Source organism: Podarcis melisellensis (genome assembly GCF_964234715.1).
Source record: "Podarcis melisellensis genome assembly, chromosome: Z".
Taxonomy (NCBI): Eukaryota; Metazoa; Chordata; class Lepidosauria; order Squamata; family Lacertidae; genus Podarcis; species Podarcis melisellensis.
This window is the reverse complement of record NC_138547.1, coordinates 8121825-8139717: the sequence shown is the minus strand read 5'-3', so window position 1 is coordinate 8139717 and position 17893 is coordinate 8121825. Positions and strand designations below refer to the sequence as shown.

At 43.6% G+C, this 17893-nt stretch overlaps 1 protein-coding gene across 6 annotated transcripts in view; it reads right to left on the bottom strand.

Moving 5' to 3' along the window:
• The window catches only part of TNC (tenascin C), an 81417-nt gene extending 69184 nt beyond the window's left edge, over positions 1–12233 (bottom strand). For 2 of the 6 annotated variants that reach the window (XM_081896260.1, XM_081896261.1), the window contains exon 1: positions 11834–12233. The gene's annotated coding sequence lies outside the window, so the exon portion shown is untranslated. The remainder of the gene's footprint in view (positions 1–11833) is intronic. The other 4 variants (XM_081896264.1, XM_081896265.1, XM_081896262.1 and 1 more) reach the window with 3 other exon arrangements.
• Between the last annotated feature and the right edge of the window lie 5660 nt (positions 12234–17893).

Genomic DNA, 17893 nt, shown 5'->3' with positions numbered 1-17893 from the left:
GGCCTAAAAGGGCCAGCGCCCTCTGCTGAAAGATGGTGTGCTGAATCTCCACTTTCTCGTTCTATCTCCCAGAGAAGATAATTTTTTGATTTCACCACATCTGACAGAACTAGGCCAAGCAGCTGTGGGGATGTGTGGAGGAGATTAACACAAGCCTTCTAGGAACCATTTATGTGGTCTCGTGCATGGTGGAAAGGGATTTTTCGTCTTCCCACACATGTAAATACACTAGTACAGAAATGTTCTTAGCAAGCAATGGATGGAACACTCGCTGAGCAACCCAGGAATTATTTAGGAGGAGGGGGCAGGAAGTTCATCAGAAGGAAAACTTATCGACTCACCATCCTCATAAAAGAGAGTGGAGGTATATTTAGGCCACGTTGTACATTTAAAGCAGTATTAATGCCATTTTGAATAGTCCTGGCTTCCCCAAAGAATTCTGGGAACCATCATTTGTAAAGGGTGCTAAGAGTTGTTAGGAGACCTTTATTCACCTCAAAGAACCACAGCTCCCAGAGTTCCCTAGGAAAGAGGGATTGCCAATTTTTTTTTTACTGATTTTCAATAATTTAAAACAAATTACTACCAAATTAATTCAAATTATGTTCCTTCTTTTTCCCTCCCTGCATTGCTGCTCCAAGTACATTAGCTTTTCCAACTTTCATTTCAATATTCATTCATCCCTTTTCCCTGCGCATCCCTAGGAAAGAGGGATTGATTGTTAAACCACTCTGAAAATTGTAGCTCCTTAAAGGCACTAAGGGTCTCCTAACACCCTTAACAAAGTATAGTTCCTAGTTTTCTTTAGGAGAAGCTATGTTTAATGTTGGTTTAAATGTGTGGTGTGTCATTAAAGGCCCTGGTGACCTCTGTGGATAGCCTTTTACCAGCTTTGTCTGGTCATATAACAATAACTTGGTTGCTGTAGCCCAGGTAAACTTGAGGCTGGATTACTGCAAACCACTTTATCTGGGACTTCTTTTGGGCCTGATCCAGAAGTTCCAGCTATTGCAGAATGCAGTGGCTATACTGCTGAAGGGAGCAGATGACTAGCAGCTTGTGATACATTTGCTGAAGCATCTGCACTGGCGGCCCACATGCTGCCAGGCCACGTTCAAGCCTTTTATGTTGATAAAATAATACCTTAAGGACTGTCTGAGCCCTTATGGTGCAGCTTAATCACTGAGATCATATGGAGGAGCACTGCTACTTGTCCCCTGTGTTACAGATGCCTGAGTGGTCTCAATTGGAAGTCAGACATTTAGTGTCCCATGCTATGGAATATTCTTCCAGTAGAGAGTTGAAAGACATCCTCACTTTTGAATTTCAGACATTTCTTGAAGACTGTTTTATGCTGAGAAGGGAACAGAATGTGATTCTATATCTATCTATCTATCAATCATCTATCTATCATCTATCTATATCTATCTATCATCTATCTATCATCTATCTATCATCTATCTATCTATCTATCTATCTATCTATCTATCTATCTACCTATCTATCATCTATCTATATCTATCTAACTATCTATCCAATGTCTTTGTTCAGAAGCTGCTGAATTGCAACTTATTACCAAACTTAAAACCATGGAGAGACCTGGTCTGAACAAAGACATTGGATTCTTATCTCATTATACATGACACAGCCATTTTTCACCTTCTCACCCCTTGCTTTTTCCTGTAAGACCTATTGCAGTCGTTAAGAGTCGTCAACGGGCTCATCACAGCTATCTGCCAATCACCCATTCCCACCACCCTTCTGAGTAATACCCCTCCCCACCTTCTCACTATATAGAAGGGTCTGGTAACTTCTGTTTCAGTGTATCTGAAGAAGTGTGCATGCACACGAAAGCTCATACCAAGAACTAACTTAGTTGGTCTTTAAGGTGCTACTGGAAGGAATTTTTTTTCTTTTATCTATATCTATCTATCTATCATCTATCATCTATCATCTATCTATCTATCTATCTATCTATCTATCTATCTATCTATCTATCATCTATCTATCATCTATCTATCTATCTATCTATCTATCTATCTATCTATCTATCTATCTATCTATCTATCATCTATCTATCTATCATCTATCTATCATCTATCTATCTATCATCTATCTATCTATCTATCATCTATCTATCTATCTATCTATCTATCTATCTATCTATCTATCTATATCTATCTATATCTATCATCTATCCATCTATCTATCTATCTATCATCTATCTATCTCTATCCACACACACACAGCTAGATTTGTCTGATCATGACAATGGGTCTTAACATTAGTTTGGGACTATAAATGGTCAAACAGTGAAATGAGTTAGCAAAAGGGGAAGGAACATTTCAGAGACTGTAGAAGTAATGTTTCTGTTCTTACTCAGCACCATTGAGAATTTTGTTTTGCTTTGTTTTTTGAGTAGTGACTTCAGTTTGAGAATTGACAAGTTGGAATGGATTCAGAGAAGCACTCCAGGGAACTAAATGGCAAACTTCTGTGGAGAGATTGAAGGCACACTGTGTATGTTGTTTAGCTAAGAGAAAAAGGATTTACAGAAAGGAGAAGCTGACAGTTTGTATTTAAAAGGATGTCAGAAGCAGGGAGGGAGAGAAGGGGAGGAAAACTGACCATCCTGTCTTCCATAGCCAAGACAAGGAACAATGGTTTGAATTTGGCAACCTTCCCCAATTTTGTTGAATTTGGGGATATTTAAAAAAGGCTTCTCATTCAGATTTCTCCCCTGATTTTGGGAGTTCTGAAAATGTCCTGAGCCTTCTTCACATGAGAATGAATGCGTACAGACCACTGTTAACCAGTGTGGTACCTTCTAGATCTGGACTATAACTCCCACTCTCCCTGACTCTCCCATGCTGGTTGGGTATGCTGGGAGTTCAAAATGTCTGGAGGGAAATGCATTGGCTAAATAATAATAATAATAATAATAATAATAATAATAATAATAATAATAATAATAATTTTATACCCAGCCACTGTGAGTGGCTCCCAGCAGAATATTAAAAATAGAATCAAACATTAAAAACTTCCCTAAACAGGGCTGCTTTCCTATGTTTTCTAAAAGTCAGGTAGTTTTTTATTTCCTTGACATCTGATGGGAGGGCATTCCACAAGGTGGGCGCCACTACCAAGAAGGCCCTCTACCTGGTGCCCTGTAACCTCACTTCTCACAGTGAGGGATTCGCCAGAAGGCCCTCGGTGCTGGACCTCAGTGTCCGGGCTGAACAATGGGGGTGGAGATGCTCCTTCAGGTATACTGGGCTGAGGCCATTTATGGCTTTAAAGGTCAGCACCAACACTTTGAATTGTGCTTGGAAATGTACTGGCAGCCAATGTAGGTCTTTGGGACCGGTGTTATATGGTCTTGGTGGCCACTCCCAGTCACTAGTCTCGCTAGATGTACAGGGAATGAACAGTATTGTTCCAGCTCTGAGCTGTTGGTCCCATCCTGTTTGAGTGTTTGGATGATGGTGTAAAAAGTTATTCTTTGCCTAAGTGATGGATGTAGCTCAACAATAGGGCATCTGTATGCAAAAAAGTCCCAGAACAATTGATAGAATAACTTTACATTATCTCCTTTGGACCCTCTCTATGATGGTGCTATGCATTTCTGCACTTAATTCAAGATGTGGTAAGCCAGTCCTTGCTCAATCAGCTGAGTGCTGCACTGGACCTCTGCCCTGAACTCCTTCCCTAAGTGCACCACTGATTTTGCAAGGAGAAAACTACAATATGCATTTAGCTATGAGCAACAGATGACCAAATCAATGGAAGCAGCCTTCTGTGAGAAAATCTCCATTTGGAAAAGATAGCAGTGTTCTGCTTTGGAAGAATGGACCTTGGGTGGATCTACACACAGGGAAAAACCCACTATAAATAAGTCAGAAATTAAATCGTTTTAACAAGAGGGAGGGAAACGCTATGGAAGATTGCTTAGAATTTTTTTCTTTTCTTTTTTTCTTTCCAGCATCATCTGGCCGGATGTTTATAACGTATTCAAAACACTTTTTCTTGACTAGTGTAGCTGAGTCCAAGCTTGAGGGATCTCATACTATCCTTATTTCCTTAGCACAAAACATGGAGGGGGGGAGTTGGGGCACTTCGCAGAAGTGAGTCCCCGTGCTGCATTTTGCTAGTTTAGCACAGTGCATGGGGACTCGCCGAGCAGGCGGCTCGGTTCGGGGGCAGCTTGTGGGCCAGTTAAATGACCCCCATGGGCCACTTGTGGCCCATGGGCCTTAGGTTGCCTACCCCTGCCCTAGGACAAACCTTGGTTGAAGCTTGTGGTTAGTCTGGAAACAGCTAAACCAAGAGCCTGGGTTTGGATGACATACTAAACAGCACAGTGGCAGAATGATTGGGTAGGAACAAAGTGGCCTCAATCACCTCTCTGGAGCTCACATGTTTGCACCAAGTCACTAACGCTATCCATTTGCAAAACTGGTAAGTTAGCTTTGCTTTCAATTCCTCCCAAGGAGACAGATTGGCACAGCGCTGTTCCACGTATTTCACAGCAGCAAAGCTGAATCTGCTACTCTGTATACACTAAGGACCCATTCCTACCAAATATACACTAAACAGCTAATCTGGACTCAACATGTGTGCTTAAGCAGCCCTGTTTGGCGATTCTGCTCACAGTTAACACCACCACATGAACACAGATCAGGGCTACACCAAGTAGCCTCTCTCCTTGCCATCTCCACATAGGATGCAAATTTCTCATGGGAGGAGGATGTGGCTCAATGGTAGAACATCTGCCTTGCATTCTAAATGTCCTAGAGTCTCCTCCAGCACCATAACTCAAAAGCATCAATTCTTCGGCTAGCAGCCTTCTTTATGGTCCAGCTCTCACTTCCATACATCACTACTGGGAAAACCATGGCTTTAACCTTTGCTTCTAGCATTGCCCAACACTAGCACGTGGCCCCTGGAAGGTTGCCTAGAAGGGAATGTGGCCCTTGGACTGAAAAAACAACAACCCTGCTTCTGATGTGAATGAGACCAGTCTATTCACACAGAGGTCTCCCTCTCCCACCAATTCCAGCTGCAAGTCCTTAAAGCTCTCCCTAGCATTTTCTAATCAAACAAGAAACATTCTCATGAGAGAAAGGGCAATCAGGTTTCTGCATAATGAAATGTGTATTTTAACCTTAATTAGATGGACATGGCAGGCTCTGCCTACTCATTATGGCTGAAGACATGTCAAGTCTCCTTTCAGCTCCTCAGAAAGCAGTACTGAAACCCACCTCCCATTCCCGCACCCTCCCCACACATCCTGCTTGCCAGACAGACAGCCTCTTGTCAGGCCAAGGAACTCCCAACTCTCCGGCTTATTTACATCACATTTGGGGAGGGGGATATTTCAGGATTTCCTGGACAAGTGCCTGGTTCTTAATTTTTCCCACATGTGGAGAACATTTGCCACTGACAAAGAGAGTCTGAGGAGAAGAAAATACTGTGGCCAAACCTGAGAGCATCCTTTGAATACAAAGCAGATTATTGCTCACTCTTAACAGCTTTGTGTTTCACCAGCAAATGGGCCACTAACTTGTTCATTTTTGTTTCATTCTCAGGTTTCCCTCTGATATTTGTTGGTTTTTGAACTAGCAGTCAAAGTTGATTTTTGGTTAGCAGTCGTGTCCGTGTCAAACTCTAGCTCCAAAAACTAACACTGTGCACCATCCCCCACCCACTCGACCCAATCCAGGCCAACCTGAGGAATCCAAGATCCACCCTCAAATCAACTTGGGTGTGGGGCAAATGTTTAATAGGATTTTTAAACCCTAATTAAACATAGGGGCAGGAGCTTCCTCCTTCCCCATCCACCAGCCATGCAGTAGACAGGAGGGTTCAATCTTGCTTGGTGCTGCTTCATCAGTGTCTTCCCTGAGGGGAATTTGCTGGTGTTGCCTACATCTTGCCTCCAATTGCCATGTTACCAGCGCAATCCACTTTTGGGGAAGGAAGTCTTGAGGAACAGCTTGCAAAATTCAGGGGAGACACATTTAAGTTTGTGCATTATTTCATGAAGTGCAGATGAAGCAGGTTTTCATTAGAATGTGAACCACACTGGATTTCCCTCCCATCCTCAATTCAAAGTCCATTTGGACACCTTTAGCCAAAGTGATACAATGCATCCCTAAGGTCAGAAATGTCCTGAGAATGTTAGGTGTTAGCAACCTTGCAAGCCCACAGTCAGCAGAGGGCAGCATTGAGAGCAAGAGATAGTGTATTTTCCCCTATGTGGTTTCCTGCCAAACTCACAAGCTCCGCCCCTTCCTCCTTTCTTGCAGGAGACAGCCACGAGAGAGTAGCTCCACCATGTTGACTTAGAATTCAAAGCAATCCTTCTAAATATGAAGTAAGTGTAAATAAAAAAAAATTTCTTCTTTATCAATGAAACCTCAGTTTTATGTACTCTTTTATGCAATACTGGTAATATGTGCTGTAGGGAGTGGATCCCTCCAACTCTCCTATATAAACCTAATTAAAAAAGAAGAAGCAAGTAGAACATTGCACGGGAAATTAGTCTAGCAGCATCTGAAGGGCAGCATGCTCCCTATCCCTATTCAAGGCAGCAGCATGAGGAGACTTAGCACTTAGACAGCTGATACAACTACCGCCCTAATCAACCTGCTTCCATCAACCCATCAGGTTCTGCCTAGTCAAGCACCTGTTCCCATCTGCTGTGTTGCTACCTGCACCCAGCTTCCTCCTGTTGCTTTCTGAACTTCAGCAGCTGCTTTTGAAACATGGCTCAGTTGCTGGAAACTGCAGTAGGGAACAGATGCTGTTTCATTCAGGTGCTGTTTGCTGTCTACTAATTGGGGCATCCTGGGCTAGAAGGACTAATCAGCTTACAATATATATACCCCACCTTTTCCCCTGATGGGGATTCAAGGCTTACAGATGAAAACGAGAACTGCTATAAACAGAAAAATCAATCATTAAAATACAATTAAACATTGATAGAATTAAAACTATATATTATTTAAACTGCAGATGGTGACAGCAGTCACGAAATTAAAATACGCCTTCTTCTTGGGAGAAAAGCGATGACAAACCTAGACAGCATCTTAAAATGCAGACACATCACCTTGCCAACAAAGGTCCATATAGTTAAAGCTATGGTTTTCCCATTAGTGATGTATGAAAGTGAGAGCTGGACCATAAAGAAGGCTGATTGCCAAAGAATTGATGCTTTTGAATTATGGTGCTGGAGGAGATTCTTGAGAGTCCCATGGACTGCAAGAAGATCAAACCTATCCATTCTGAAGGAAATCAGCCCTGAGTGCTCACTGGAAGGACAGATCCTGAAGCTGGGGTTACAATACTCTGGCCACCTCATGAGAAGAGAAGACTCCCTGGAAAAGACCCTGATGTTGGGAAAGATGGAGGGCACAAGGAGAAGGGGACAACAGAGGACGAGATGGTTGGATAGTGTTCTCGAAGCTACTAACATGAGTTTGATCAAACTGTGGGAGGCAGTGGAAGACAGGAGTGCCTGGCGTGCTCTGGTCCATGGGGTTACAAAGACTCGGACACAACTAAACAACAACAACAAGAACAATTTAAACTATATTAAATATGTTAAACATACCAGGATTTACAATAAAAACAGCACAACACCAGCCCTTTAATTAAAAGCAGCCACTCCCCAAAAGCCTGTTGGAGCATAAAAGTCTTCACCTGCCGGGGGAAGGACAGCAAGGAAGGAGCCAGTCTGGCTTCTCCAGGGTGGGAGTTCCAATGTCTGGGAGCAAACATTAAGAATACTTCTCTTGGACTCTGAAAGCTAGAGCCTTACAGTACCCCAGCAAAATCTTTAGGGCTCACACCCTGTTTCTGAATCTGATATATGCTAAACCAGTTTGTGGATTCTGTACGCACCAGAATATTCCATTCATGCCAAAAGCTTAAAGTCTGAAAAATGGTGGAATTGATCACAGCTACTTTATTCCCTCTCAAGTTCTTATTCCCTCTCCTCACTTCAGAATCTCCTGACACACAGCAAATTAACACGTAACGAAGAACCAATATGAGAACTTCTCTCTTGATGTGCTAGCTTTCTACATGAAGGGACCACTCTCAACATGCAGACTAATACACTGGCATTTTAAAGCAGAACAGTCCCACTTAGGAGGATTGTTCAATTTGCATCTTCTAACATATTGATTGACATACCAAATTGCATAGCTGGAAGGACCATAAAGGCAATCCCTGACCCAATCATGCATCTAATGCAAGGTTTCCCAAATTTAGGTCTCTAGCTGTTGTTGGACTATGATTCCCATCATCCCTGACCACTGGTCCTGGTAAATATGGGGGTGGGAGCTAAAGTCCAAAACCAGCTGGAGACCCTAGTTTGGGATCACCTCCTTATCTGACCCACCTCATTTCCCAGGGCAACCTACCTAGACAATAGATGGGCTGATTACACATTTGCTGTATGTACAAATAATGGTCCTGGCCCCTTGACCAACTGTACTAAAGGTAAAGGTAAAGGGACCCCTGACCATTAGGTCCAGTCATGGCCGACTCTGGGGTTGCGACACTCATCTCGCTTTATTGGCCGAGGGAGCCGGTGTACAGCTTCCAGGTCATGTGGCCAGCATGACTAAGCCACTTCTGGTGAACCAAAGCAGCGCAAGGAAACGGCGTTTACCTTCCCGCCGGAGCGGTACCTATTTATCTACTTGCACTTTGACGTGCTTTTGAACTGCTAGGTTGGCAGGAGCAGGGACCGAGCAATGGGAGCTCACTCCGTCACGGGGATTCAAACCACCAACCTTCTGATCGGCAAGTCCTAGGCTCTGGTTTAACCCACAGCATCACCCACGTCCCAACTGTACTACTGAATATATAAACTAATCTGCAGACTTCAGGGCATTACTTCCCAACACAACCTGAACTCTAAACCTGAAGAGTTTTGTAATTCCCCCTGCTAAACATTGATTGTTTGTGTGTGAGAGAGTGGGATCACAATAAGAAGGAGAGGTCTCATTGTAAACCTGTCTTCCACCTCTGGTAGCCAGGTGTGGAAATTGTTTCTCTGCTAAGGATACGTTCCCATCCTGCCAATGCTTATCTCTTCAGATTATTTAGAACTACTCCTTTTAGTGGGTTGCATTTTCTCCCCAGCAAAAGTGGAACCAGTTATACTTTCAGCACATTAAGCTGATCCAAGACTGTGCCATAAATAAATTACCAGTTGCTTTAAAACAATAGCCATTGGGAGCACTGGGAGCACTACATAGTGCTTTGTGTGTGCTTGCAAGGGGATGAAATAAGACACAGTAGTGAAATAGGAGCTGGCAGGCGGGGAGGGGGGGGGAGTTGCAAGTGCACACACCCCTCTGTCCAGGCAGTTTCTTGGCAGTCCCAGGCAAGTCTAGTCAGTCAGGAGTAAGCTGCACTAAGTTCAATAGCACTTGTTCCTGGGTAACTGTGTGTCAAGTTGAAGCCTAAATGTGCTACTGGCTGGGTTGTATTCAGACTTCCTCATAAGGGGATGCTGAAAGTGGGAGCTGATACAAGGAGGGCTGTAAGCTGAATGTGTTGCAATCTGGCTGGTGTGTCCCATGTGCTTTCTCGTGCACAATCCACAGCCTATTCTGATGCATGTTCTTGGCGCATCCTCTTTTCATTTACTCAGAAGTGAGTTTAATGGGACTTATCCCAAATGGAGTCCTCTAGACCTTGCTAGCTGGAGGCCACCATTGCCACTGTCCTCAGTGGCACTTCTTTTACCCAGCCATATCCCCTTCCCAGCCTTACATCATACCCTCCTTGAGCATCCCCCCCCCCCGGACTCTGCCTCCCCAGCTGGGATATGTCCTTAAACTTGGATGGCCTGGGTGGATAACAGAGAGGGAAGTGTGAGTGAAACTAGTCTACCGTACAAAGCAGGGGTGTAGCATGGTGGGATCAGGGGTGCCATAGCCTTGAGCACATGATTTTGAGGGGGTGCAAACCAGGCACCCTCATGCAGGGATCCCCATCCCACCCTGCCTGCTGCTGGGGGGTCTCTGGGTCCTAGAGCCCAGCCTGGCCTCACTGCTGTGTCCCTGGCCCCCTTGCTGAATGACCTCCCAGTGTTGGGGGGATTCACCTGCGCAGGTAGGCAGTTGTGCAGTGTAGCCCCGCTTGCCTGAGTGGGGAAGCTTTATTTTATTATTATTTCAGTCTGAAACCAGTTCCCCATCCATGGTGTTTAAGACTGCAGTGTTGTGAATCTAATCTTACTTCATTGTGAGTAATTCTATTAAGCAAAGCGGGAGTTAGTTTGGAGCAAACACTCATAAGGTCAAGCTACTGCTCTCTCTCCCATGGGACTGAGTGGTAGATGCAACATGATCCTTCAGGCATTTCCTCAGACACATTTTCTGTTATGTCTGATGGGGTGTTTAGTTAGGAATACAACTTTAAATGGCTTAGATTTTAATAGTCAAAAACAACCTCTCCTCTGTGAAAAAGCTGCTTATCAAAAACCCTATGATAGTTTCCTTTAAGATTCCAACTTTCACTTTAGGCAGAATTCAGTGCAATCTTCAAAGTGGATTTCACAGCATTGATGCTTTTTAACTGTGTGATAGTTCTGAATTAAAACTGTAAGCCTAAGCACACTTAGGTGAGAGTAAACCCTTCTGAACACAATATTAACCATATGGAGAACAGATCCCCATTGAAAATCATCAACATGCTTAACTTAGGTCCAATAGTTTCAATGGGTCTACTCCAAGTAGAATTGTTGGTTCCAACCCAGTGGGTATGGCTTCTGAATGAAATAGGACCAGCCAGCTTCAGATCCATACTACATCACACAAGACTTCTGAAGTACTTGGGAAAGCGGGCAAGAAAATGTTCCATTAATAAAAACCTACAGCCTGTCCTGAAATATATTATACAACTGCATGTAGCTGGCAAGTTGAGAAGCTAGATCCAGCTACTTAGCCAAGCCAAAGGTTACAGACCCATTTTTCTTCTCATTCAACTCATGAGATCCCATGCTTGCACAAATGCACTATTCAGCCAGCTGGTGCACAGAAAAGTGTAGAGATGAATAAAACTATCAGAGTGATAGGCTGCTCAGTGTGGAAAAAAAGCAGCTTGCTTCAAGAGCTGTGGAGAGGTGGGAGAAGAGAAGCATTTTCCATCCTCTGGCACAGATCACCCTCTGTTTTCAATAGCCAAATGAAAGAAAGATACATGCTGAACTTTGCCTTTAATTTTTTTGGTCTGGAAGCCAGGCGCACACATTTCAGGAAGAAATTGGAATCCACCGCCAAACACAAGATGGGCTTCTTTCTTTCTTTCTTTCTTTACAATGAACAAGGTTCATTTGCATCTTTAAAAGGTTACATTCCCAATGCTATCAGTTAATCTCCATCACCCCTTGAAGTCTCAGAAACATGAATAACCCCCATTTCCCCATCCTCGCCATTTTCATTGTGTGTTTGCTTTGCTACTTTAATTGGGGTGTGTGTGCCTGTGTGCGTGCATGCACACCCTCCATTAGCATGCCTTCATCTCTCATTCATTCATTGGCTAATTTATGCATCCACTGAAAACACCATAGAAACACAGAACTGATCCCATCTGGCATTACACAAAATAAACAAACTTTTAAATTTCTGCATATCTATATCTGTATCTGTATCGTCTATATCTAAATCACCTAGTAATCTCAAAAGCATCTCCAGGTCCAAACTCCAGCAACTCAGAAAAAAAGAACCATAAAAGAATAGAACCTATTCTAACACATTTACTTTTCCATCCCCTGAAAAATGCCATGCTCAATGTTGGAGAGAAGACTTACCTGCTTGCCTTTGATATGTGTTAGTTCCTTGTGGTGTGTCAAGTCTCCAGGGGATAAATAGGATGCTTTACTCTTGTCCGCTTCTGTCTTGAGGGAAAAAATTCAGAAAACTTGTCCCATCTATGGTATAGACGGGACAAGTCAGAGAGAGAAAGACAGAGAGAGGGGAAAAAGAGAGGGAGGGAGAATGTTTGACAGTAAGGCAAACTCTGGTTGGAGTAAGCAGTTTCTGCTGGTTTATATAGCTGAGTAGATCCTTAGCTCATTCCACTGTAATGGGATGCCTTCAAGGCACAGACTCTGTAGTTTTGCAGTTGGCAAATTAAAGGCACAGGTCCTCTCTGGACCCTGCGCTTGCTTGTGTGAAAGACACAGGCACTCACATATATAGGAGCGGAGGCACAAAAGGCATTTGCATATAATTTATGATGAGAGGAAGGCATAACCGCACCCCCTTTCCTCCCCACTAAGGGACTGTGTGTGTGTGTGTGTGTGTGTGTGTGTGTGTGGAGGAAACTCAGCTCAAGGCATCAAATGATTCAGAGGGGAGAGCATTTCCCCAAGGAATATTGCACATTTCATTATATTTTTGTTAACACCCACCCACCCACACCCACCCCACATCTCCCATCAGATCACTAAGGCTGCCAGGACTCTCTAGCACAGTCCTCTTAAGGCAGCACCATATATATCCAGTGTGTGCATGTGTACACACACAAGTGTGAACTAGTTTTCCAGTGCTCATGAAAAGTATATGTTTTGTTGATAGCTGGGGCATCTCAAAAGCAGATGCTTAGGTGAACAGAGTCAGCTGTGATTTTTATTCGAGGAATTTTATGCCTTGCGCAACCAGCTGAAGTTGTGGCTACACTTGGTCTACAGGTGCCTCTCCCAGAGTTTTGACAGTGGCAGGCACTCACTGACCCCCATGCTGACAGCTACCAAGCTGGGCACGGTCTAGGTAGAGAGTCTGCCCTACACTCAGTGTCTCAGCTTGATCAAGTCCCAGATCTCTTAGAATCATAGAATTGGAAAGAGTTGGAAAGAACCATGAAGGCCATCCCGTCCAACCCCCTGCAATGCAGGAATCTTTTTACCCTATGTGGGGCTCAAACCCATGACCCTGCGGATAAGAGTTTCATGCTCTATTGACTGAGCTACCTTGTCTTGTGCCAAGGACATTCACAACACCCTTGTGGAGTGCTCAAACAAGATCATGGGCAAAGCCCCATCCCAGGGGGTCCTTGAGGGCTGCCTTCAAGGTGTTTCTGCCGGATGTTTCAGCTTGAATTGCTGGGCGAGTGTCAGTTCCCAATGTGACCAGAAGGAGGCAGTCCTGTCAACAGAGACAGACAATGAGCAGAGATTCTCGTGGTCCTACCTTCTCTCCATTCCTTTATAAAATCCTCCCCATTTTAATATTTTAATGGGGTGATGTTTCAAATCATTTTTAAATCGTTATGTGTACTTTTTAAGTTAGTTTTCTATAATTGCATTTGTTTTTAAGGGGAGAGGGCCAGGGCTGCCTCAAAAGTATGGCCTAGCCAATATAATGGCTGGGGAAGTACAACTTGGGTGGATAAAATGGCCCTACTCAAAGCCTTTACCTCTGTGCACATGGGTGGTCTGACACTAAGTAAAAGTGAAACAAAAGAAGTGCCATGGTCAGATCACTTCCTGGCGCAACTAGACTTCTCTGCAACCCTTCCCCTCTGCAGGGAGGTGGGACCAATTTGCATGGTCCAAATAGTAGGGAATACATTATCCCATGTTGATGGCCTCCCATCTGATTCCCTGGAATGTGGAGTTAACCAGGGCTACCAACTGTCTGTGTCCAAAGTACCCTTTCTGCAGTGGCGGAGGAAGTTGCTTGGGTGCTGCAGGGCCTCCGGAGTCTGCCTGCCTCCTCCCACTCAGCCACTCTACAGCTGGGGGGGGGGCAGGCACTGGGCAAACTGTTTGGGCAGCTCGGAGCCTGCACAGGAGAGATGCATGGCTCGGGTGCACTGTAGGCCCTGCAGCAAGTGCCACCCAGCACTTTGTCACCACCCCCGTCAGTGGTGACACCCAGGGCAGCCCACACCCACCCCTTCCTCCATCTCTGCCTCTCTGATGCTGTGGAGCTCAGACTGCCTCAGGGTAAACTGGGAGGGGTGGAGACCATGGGGTGATGAAACAATTGTTGAGACTGCTAGAGTACTATTGGTGAAAACACAGGTCAGGGTTCAATGCTGAGCCTACCAAGTGGCAATAATGATAGTAAAGAAGGCCTTCTTCACCATCTCTTTTGCATCTGCTGAAAACAGTTCCAGGAGACTCTTTCATGTAGTTTAACAGTACCACTTTCTCCATCAGGGTCCTGTAAGGACTCCAAAAATTATTTTGCATAGTTCCCCCCGCCCAGATAAACTCGCTCAAATTTGGAAAGAGGTTCACTCCACCACAGGGTTCCCAACCCATTATGTATGTATTTATATATGTGTGTGTGTGTCTGTGTGTGTATCTATCTATCTATCTATCTATCTATCTATCTATCTATCTATCTATCTATCATCTATCATCTATCATCTATCTATCATCTATCTATCTCTATCTATCTATCTATCTATCTATCTATCTATCTATCTATCTATCTATCTATCATCTATCTATCTATCTATCTATCTATCTATCTATCATCTATCATCTATCATCTATCTATCTATCTATCTATATCTATCTATCCCTGTGCTGATTCAGCCACTCCACAGCCCCTGTGTGGGTTTGCAATGAATCATCTAGCAGCATCAGCTTTTAACTGCTCTGCAAAGCATTTAACAATGTGTGGGGCAAGGTGAGAGGAGGGAGCCACTTACTCTGATGGATGGATGTCTGATAACTTTACATGCAGTTTTCACTTCCGACAGAAGCACACATGCTGGAGCCATTAGCCAACACAGGGACTAGTTTCGGGGGGGGGGGGGGTTGGAGTGGAGAGAGAGAGAGAGAGAGAGAGAGAGAGAGAGAGAGAGAGAGAGAGAGAGATATTCACTATTCAGGCATACCAGTTACTGACAGTGGAGAATGGAGTAGTCATCATGGCCATCAACAGACTTCTCCTCTGTTGATTTGTATAATCCCCTTTGAAAAATAAACAAATAAATTACACTTTTTATTTCATTTCATTTTTTAAAAAAATATTAAAGATTTCTTAGTTTATGTAAATACGTGCATTGTGTCTTTTCAAGTTGTGTTTTCTACAGATCAGCTTCATTTGTTGTGAGACATTAGTGTTGCATGCAGTATTAGGTTGGGAAGAAAAGGGGGAGAGGGAAGGGAGAGTGGTGGGTGGGGTGGGGTGGGGTGGTAATGCTTCTATTCGACTACTTAGTGTATGTGGGGAGGGGGTTGTGTCAGGGTCACTTGTATGGGTTCTCTTACTATTCGCTTGTTGTATTTCCTCGGTGGTGAGGGAGGTTGGGGGGTGGTCTATCTGGTGGTTTGTTGTCTTTGGTTGGCTGTAGTGAGATTTGCTTATGTGTGGGGGTGGGGGTAGGTGGATTTTAGTATACTTAACCTCCCAGTGTGGTGTAGTGGTTAAGAGCGGTAGTCTCGTAATCTGGGTAACCGGGTTCGCGTCTCCGCTCCTCCATATGCAGCTGCTGGGTGACCTTGGGCTGATCACACTTCTCTGAAGTCTCTCAGCCCCACTCACCTCACAGAGTGTTTGTTGTGGGGGAGGAAGGGAAAGGAGAATGTTAGCCGCTTTGAGACTCCTTCGGGTAGTGATAAAGCGGGATATCAAATCCAAACTCTTCTTCTTCTTCTTCTTCACATCTGGTGCAGCATAATGGTTAGAACAAGGGTGGAGAACTGTTCTGAGCCTGAAGGATATATTATGTGGTGTTTTTTTTTAAAAAAAATATTTATTAAAGTTTCAAAAAAATTGCAGAAATAAAGAAAAAGAAAAACAGAAAATACAAAATACAGAAAAGTAAAAACAATTTAAAAAATCCATCTTTCCAGGTCTTGTCTTTCATTTACTTATTTCCTTGACCTCCTCACACCTCCCTTTTTTGTATTCTAGTTCAATTGATTATTTCCGCAATAATTCCTTTCCATTCTTGTTTTTACCTTACTAATTTATCTTAATATATTGTAACTTTACATTCTGACCTGTTAACAATCCATTCTTCCTTAACCCTATATAGCATTACTGCTAAAACCACATTACATCATTCCAATATCCTTTTAGCATTCCTTAATTTTACAGTGTTTCTGTAGATAGTCTTTAAATTTCTTCCAATCTTCTTCTACTGACTCTTCTCCCTGGTCTCGGATTCTGCCAGTCATTTCCGCCAGTTCCATATAGTCCATCACCTTCATCTGCCATTCTTCCCGGGTGGGTAGATCTTGTGTCTTCCAATACTTCGCTATAAGTATTCTTGCTGCTGTTGTTGCATACATAAAAAAAGTTCTATCCTTCTTTGACACCGATTGGCCGACCATGCCCAGGAGAAAGGCCTCTGGTTTCTTCAGGATTAAGGCTTTCTGGGAGATGATCTATACTGAAGGATATATTATGGTACCTAATGGGCAGCTTCTCAAGTGCCTTTACATGGTTGGGGCAGGTAACCATGCTTGAACCATGCTCATTAACACCTCTTACTTTCCTGAATATACAGTGGAGAGGTGCATGTTTAGAAACCTTTGGCTTTTGTGTGGCTGGAACATAGCTAACTGTACAAAGCTGAGAGTCTTATCTGTTGTCCTGCCCATCTTTGGCTCCACTTTCTCCCACAATTAGCATGCAGCCTATGGAAGATTGCCCATAGGGATGGATCTGTCAATTTTGGTCCTCTTTGTCTCTCCTTTTCCCCATCTTAAATTCAGTTCTTCATGTTGCTGCAGAAATTTACCCTTTCTATACATATAAAAAATTATTCATGTTTTAGTGCAATTTTCTCTTAATAAACACCTTTTTTGTAGGCAATTTGCCAGTTGTGCAGATTTTTGCAAGCCATTTAACTTAATATAATGCATGTTTCAAGCTATTTTCATTAATTTATTCATTTTTTATGCACACTCCCCCCTAATTTATACTTTTTTGTACACATTGTTTAATTGGAGAACTGCATAACAAAATTCAGAGAAGTGCTGTTTTCAAAGGATGTCTGTGTTTCAGTTCTCGTATTGTTTTGGGAACTGTAAATAGAATTTCTCCCCCATCTCTACCAGTAGTTCAATGACAGGTACTGAAGTGTTGAGTATTTTTGCAAGGCCAGAAGTGTCCTTGAACTCTGATGTGGAGGAGGACAGAGAGAGGTGTGTGAGTAAGTGTAGAAACTAGCCTACTGTACAAATATAAAATGTACATTCATTTCTCTGCCCACTTTTGTCTCTGGTCCAACCCACTACAGTGGTACCTGGGGTTAAGAACTTAATTCGTTCCGGAGGTCCGTACTTAACCTGAAACTGTTCTTAACCTGAAGCACCACTTTAGCTAAAGGGGCCTCCTGCTGCCATCACACTGCCGGAGCACGATTTCTGTTCTCATCCTGAAGCAAAGTTCTTAACCTGAGGTAATATTTCTGGGTTAGCGGAGTCTGTAACCTGAAGCGTATGTAACCTGAAGCGTATGTAACACGAGGTACCACTATACTTGCATGAAAAGGTTTCTCCAAAGGGAATATGGCTCCTGGGCTGAAAGAGTTTCTACACCCCAGCCGTAAGTTTTCCTCAAACAATGAAGTCGTTCCAAGCTTCTGTTGATTTTCCTGGCCCTTTTCAACACCTACTCCAGTCCCACATATCTGGAAAGGAAGCCGCATGGGACAAGATCCTCTGATTAAGCCATATAGTGTGTACAGTTCCTTCAGCCCTTGTGTTTTCTTCTGGGCCATGTATGGTTCTCCAGTTCCTGTCATGGTGGGAGGCCGTGGCTGATGAGGTCATTCCCGAAAGGCAGACAAAGAGAGCATAGGGAGGCATAATGCCTCATGTTTCTCTCTGCATTTCCGGCACAGCAGCGTACACCTCTGCTCATATCCTGCCTCGACGTCTTTGGGGACGAGAAGGAAA